Consider the following 6,215-nt stretch of genomic DNA (forward strand, 5'->3'; position numbering starts at 1 on the left):
GGGTCCTCTTCTCTGACTCCCCTCACCTCACTGGGCTTTGCCTTTCTCATCTATAAAGTAGGAGGGGCCGTCCTGGGCCTTCCCCCTCGCCAGCCTTGAGAAGGGGTTGATTCAGGGAGTCCTCCAGGCTCTCACAAGTCAGAAAGCCCGTGATTAGCTCTGCTGTTCAGACTAGCATGCTCTGCTACAATTCTCTTGGGTTGTTTTTAAAATGTCTTTAAGAAAAGTATACAGTATTATAGGTTCGCTGTTAAAATAACCAGGAAACACAGACAAGACAAAAAGTAGGCCATAAAGGAGAGAAAAGAGCTGTTCATGTCTCAGGTTATGCTCTTTGAACTTCCAATATCTGAACATATTTTTAATAGGACTGTACTTTATATATGGTTCTGTAACCGCCTATTTTTCACTCAATACTGTATGCCATGAGCTTCTTTCTATGCCAGTAAGCTAACCTCCATGACATGTTTTAATGCTTGTCTGATAGTCTGTCAGTGCTGCATTCAATTCTGAACACAAGATCGGTAGCACTGATGTTTACTTTCTCACTGGCCCCAACTGGACTAGTGTAGAACTGTGACGGATCCTCTCTTTATTTAAAATCTTGCTCTTTTGTTCACCATGGACTGATTTTATCTGTTAAAATATCATGTCTCTTGACTCTGGTGGGTTTTGGCACTTGTTATGTTCTGAAGGCCCGAGGCCTATGTTATGCCCCGAGGCAAGAACCTCACTGGCTTCACCCTGGTCCCAGGCCTACGCCACATGATGAGCAGTCCATACTTTGTATCACTAATTGTTGGGAGTCTAAGATTTGTCCGATGTTTCCTGTTTATTTGTCTGTATCTCCAGCACCCAGCGCAGTGCCTGACACCTGATAGGCACATAGCTATATTTGTTGAATGAGTGAATGCACAAATGAATTGGTGGAGGAAGGAAACACTACGATGATCATTCTTTTTTTTTTTTTTTTAAAGATTTTATTTATTTATTTGAGAGAGAGAGAATGAGAGAGAGCAAGCACATGAGAGGGGGAGGGTCAGAGGGAGAAGCAGACTCCCCGCCGAGCAGGGAGCCCGATGCGGGACTCGATCCAGGGACTCCAGGATCATGACCTGAGCCGAAGGTAGTCGCTTAACCAACTGAGCCACCCAGGCGCCCCATGATGATCATTCTTATGGGGAGTGTCAAGAGAGGAGTGTGAGAGGTACAAGCCCTGATGCACAGGGAAGCCCACGTGTCCGCCACACAGAGCCCTGGAGAGGAGAGAGCCTGAGTCACGTGGGCGTGGGACGGCTCTCTGGTGGGCCAGCGTGTTATCTTGGTGTATGCACTGCACAGGCCCACCTGGAGCCCCCTTTGGAGGTCCCCACCATTTCCCAATGGAGCCATCACTACTCTGGCCTGGCCCTGGCCCAGACAGCTGGAAGCAAAACACTGCCACGTCCCCACTGTGGGACTAGCACATGCTCACGCAGAGACACCCACACCCAGCCCCAAGAGCTTCCTTCACAGGGGCTGACTCAGGAGCTCCCTTGGACACTGGGCTGCAGGCCCACTGGCTGGGCCACTTCTCTTGGGGCACCAAGACAGTGCTCCAGTGTGGAGCTGCCTCTCCACAGCAACAGCAGTAAGGGATTTTCCCAGCCCTAAACCAATGCACGGAACTCTAAAATAACAAAGCCAGAATCCAAGAGAGGAAATTCTAAGAACATGAACTAAGTCAGAGGAGCAGAGGTGGCTATTTATTTTCCAGGGTCTGCCTGGCCCTCTGCTTCCCTGCCCCCACCCCAAAGGCTGGGGAAGAGGTCCGGATTCAGATGTCAGCACCACAAAGCTAAAGGAAACCCATCTTCCTGTGTTTGCCAAGGAACAATGCTGGAGAGGCCATTCCAAGGCCTGCACTTTTCCTCTGTACAGAAGAATTTAGGTCCCAGGGCAATTCTGGGAGGGGGGGGCCGATAAGGAATTTCTGCAAGTAAACATTCCTGTTCTATCACTCAGGGATGTTTGGGACCTATAGGCTATGATCCCCTGCAGTGTCCCATGTGCACACAGATCCATCCTGACCCACCCAAGGTGAAGATCTGGCAGTGGATTTGGAGCCCTGGCCCCACCCTGCAGCCAAGCAACTGAGAGTCAGGTCTCATCCCCCTCCTCAGTCTCTAGCTCCCAGCAGGGCTTTCTGTCCTCCCCTCCTTCAGCTCCTATCAGGCTTTATCAGTCCTTCCCTGGACAACTGTCCAAGTCCAACCTTCCTGGCCCTGACCCTCCTTGCTTTGTTCATCCTATGCTCAGCCAAGGGTCACCTTCCCACACTGCACCTCCAGGGGAGGCCCTTCTCCACTCCCAACCCTCCACACCTACAGCACCAGGTTCCCCAGATATATTCTGGGGCCTTCATCATGGCCAACCACACCTGTCTTATCTCCTGCATGCTCCCCTTCCTCAACCGGGGAAGGACAAGAAAACAGGAAGTTCCCTGACGAGACCTGCAGTGTCCACCCCTTGGCCAGGCACCTCCTCAGAAATGAAGGGCTGGAGGACTGCTGCCCATTTCAGAGGCAGAAATGGTTGCCTTGAAGGGAAGAGGAGTCAGTGAATTAAGCAAGGTGTTGAAAGACCAGCCAATGTTTATTGAGCACCTATTAGGTACTAGGCTTCATGCCAGACGCTTTAGGGGTCTTATCTGTCAGTCTCCATGATACTCCAAGGCAGCATGCAGAGTCCCAATCCTCTTGGATGGCCTCTTGCAGAATAGGGCTCCATAAACCAACCAGTATCACACAGACCGAGGTGGACACTGATCCTTTTGCTGTGACTCAGCTGGCCATCTGGCAGGCACTTTCAGGGAAAACAAGCCCAGACTCTGCTTGGGAGCCATTCTCTTCCCCTGGCCTCCGCATGCAAGATTCCCCCTGTCCAGAACACCCTTCACCCTCTTTAGGGCCAACTCCTATTGGCCTTTCAGGTCCTTTTGCAGCTTCCCCTGGGAAGACCTCCTGAATCTCCACCCCAGTCTGGGTTATTCTTCTGTGTTCCCCTACATGTTTCAGCAACTGTCTCCAGGATCAGAATGGCAGCTCCTCAAGGTCAGGAGATGCCTTATTCACCTCTGTGTCCCCAGAATTTAGCTCAGGGACAAACACAGAGCAGAGGCTCACTAAATATTTGTCGAATGAATGAAATGCTTACTCTTGGGTATTCAGTCACTCCCGGATTGGATCACCTTCCTCTCTCCAGGCCTTGCCATCCGCAACATGCCCTAAAGACATCCTAGAGTCTGAATTCTGTGCCCCTTAAGGCTGGTGGTAGAGAGGGTCGGTCCCGTCTCCTTCTCGGTGCCTCAGTAGACGGCTTGTGGTTTCCCTCCTTTTCTAAACCACACCTGGTCTCAAAACCCCTGCCCAGGGCCTGGAGCTGAGTCCCCGGGGGCCTGACAGCTCTCAAGGCCCTATCCTCCACCTGGGCATGCTGCTGGTTCGGTGCGGTGGCAGAGAGGGCGCCTCTCGCCAGGAGCCGCTGCCTGGCGTTCTCCGACGGGAGGGGACCGAACTTGTGCGTTCAGGGCGCGTAGCGAACACGCTGTTCACATTCCAGCGCCGGCCGGAATGCGGACAGGGGACGAGCCAAAGGCCGCATTCCTCGGGCCGCTACTGGAGCGCAGCCAGGGCCCCCGCCCCACCCCGCCCGCCCCCGGTCCCGCCCCCAGGCCCCGCCCGCCGGCGCGCGTGGCCCCAGCCCGTGCGGGCGCCCCCTGGCGGTGGGGCAGCCGGAGGTGAGCAGGCGTCCCGACCCTCCAATCCCCGCCACCGGCTCCCGCCCACCGCATTTCCTCCCCCGCTCTCCAGCGGCACGCAGCCGGCCCTAATGGGTCTGAAAGTGCCCTCTTTCCTCTTCCCCGGGAAGCTTCCACCTTCCGGGCACTATATTAGGACTCCAGGGCGCCTTTTGTGGCTTCCATTTCGGCAACCTCGCTACTCCGCTATTGTTTTTGTTTTTTTACTTGTTGCCTGTCAAATCAGGCGAAAACCAGTGGCTTCCCGGGGCCCTAACAGCAAAATCCCAACTCCAAGGCTACTTCCTCTCCTGGCTTCCCATCCTATACCCAGGTTGCTGGCCTTGACCTTCTCCAGTGCTCTGGCACCTCTGCAGGAATTCCCCACCCTTGCGTGTCATGCCCTACCCACAGACACCTTGGGACCAGAGACCTCGATGAAGGAGCTGCATTTTTGTGCTTAAAATCAATAGAAGGCTATAAGCCCTACCTATCCCATATTAAGAAAAATGAGTTGAAGTAATAAACTCTTTGAAAAACCATAGTTTCCCAAAGTATCGTTATCGTTATATAGAGTAATAGTTCTTAAATGTGAGTATGCTTCAGAATCACCAGTTAGTGGGGGTTGAGGGGGAAGGGTTTGTTTAAAATGTATTTCACTCACAGATTCTGAGTGGGGAGGTCTCAAGTAGGGCCCAAGAATCTGCATGTTTAAAACCTGTCCTAAGGAATCCTGATGCCACTGGTCTTTGGACCGCACTTGGACAAGAACTGATACAGGCGAACTAACCTCTGTTCTCAGTAAGTCCACTTAGAATGGACTCTCCTTCTGTCAAGGTTTGGACAAATCCCATAAGTTTTTTTTTTTTAATCTGTCCTTGAAAGGAAGCATGCAGGGAGTGGGGCTGAGAGGCACACCCTCTATCGTGCAGGATGGGGACCCTTGGGAAAACCAGGGTGGACCCTTGGGAGTCCCACAAAATAGACATAGTCCAGTGAGCACAGAGGAAGGCTACCACCTCCCCCTCTCCTCCTCTTCTTCCCCCTCCTGTTACAGGAATTGGACACATATGAAGCAGACCAAAAGCAAACAAAAACCACCCGATTTAAAATGCCTCCATTGGAATCGGAACCAGATCGCAAAGGCTCATAGTTCCAATGTCTGGCACCTGAGCAGTGACAGCAATAATCTTCATCAAACCCAGCGCTCAGGCCCTTATCTAAGAATTGTCAGGACAGGAAGGCTGACCTGTGGGTGGCCACACACACCAGCGATCGCCAAGCTCTTCCGATGTGTACCTCAGCCTCCAAACATGTTTTTGCTTGCACCCCGGTCTATCATGTAGTTGCCCTCCTCTCACTAGCTGCTATTGATATAAGGCAGTTCTTTTTGATATTGTAGCAAGGCTCATCATAAATGATGGTAGCTATAACTTCAAAAGTTTTGACAGGCTTGAAATTAGGAGATTTGTGTCATGTCAGATCTGTTCAGACTATCATTGTTTTTATGTCACCATGCAGCTAAGAGCTCAGATGAGGAGAAGTGACAGCTCAGTCACTGATCTGTCTCTGGCTCACTCGTGCAGGTACTGTTAGTATTAACTTCAAACCTTGGTTTCTTCAGAGGAATCTGTAACATCTACTTGTCTGTGCCAAAGGGATTACTTTAGTTAAATTATGTAATATATGGGCGCCTGGGTGGCTCAGCTGGTTGAGCGACTGCCTTCGGCTCAGGTCATGATCCTGGAGTCCCGGGATCGAGTCCTGCATCGGGCTCCCTGCTCAGCAGGGAGTCTGCTTCTCCCTCTGCCCCCCCCCCCCCGTGCTCTCTCTCTCTCTCTCTCATTCTCTCTCTCAAATAAATGAATAAAATCTTTAAAAAAATTATGTAATATACTCTGTAAGTCCAGTCCACCGGGAACACATAAACCATACTGGGTCCTGGACAGTGCCCCACTCTTTCTTCAGAGCACCACTCATTCTTTGTTAATACAGGACTACTGGGCATATGACCCAGTGAGGGAGCCAAGGTGGCACCAATCTGGATATGAAATATTAGTGAAACTGTATTCTTATTTTCAGATTAAAAATATAAATGCATACATAAAAGTTCTAGTATTTTCCTCCTGCGCCTCCAACATCATCTTGCGTACCTAAGTTGGAGACAGCTGACCTAACTGGATCCTGCTCCCCCAGGGGCCCACCCTGGGAGCCAGCCTTCCTCTCTCAGGAGGAGGACCCAGCCATTAACCAAGCCCCTGAAAACCAGGCAGGCAGACCCCTACCCCTGGAAGACATTCTGGCAGGCAGAACAATCTCATGTTCCAGTTTAGACTTCTACTTTGGCATCTGCAGTTGACAACCTCCTCGTGCTCCCTTTTGTTGGATTGGGATTTTGGCAGCCTAAAGATCGTGCTGAGGCCCGTGGTAAGGTGGG

The sequence above is a fragment of the Mirounga angustirostris genome, unplaced genomic scaffold, assembly GCF_029215605.1.
Source record: "Mirounga angustirostris isolate CCGP_5_RB_7025 unplaced genomic scaffold, mMirAng1.0.hap1 SCAF_1, whole genome shotgun sequence".
Taxonomy (NCBI): domain Eukaryota; kingdom Metazoa; phylum Chordata; class Mammalia; order Carnivora; family Phocidae; genus Mirounga; species Mirounga angustirostris.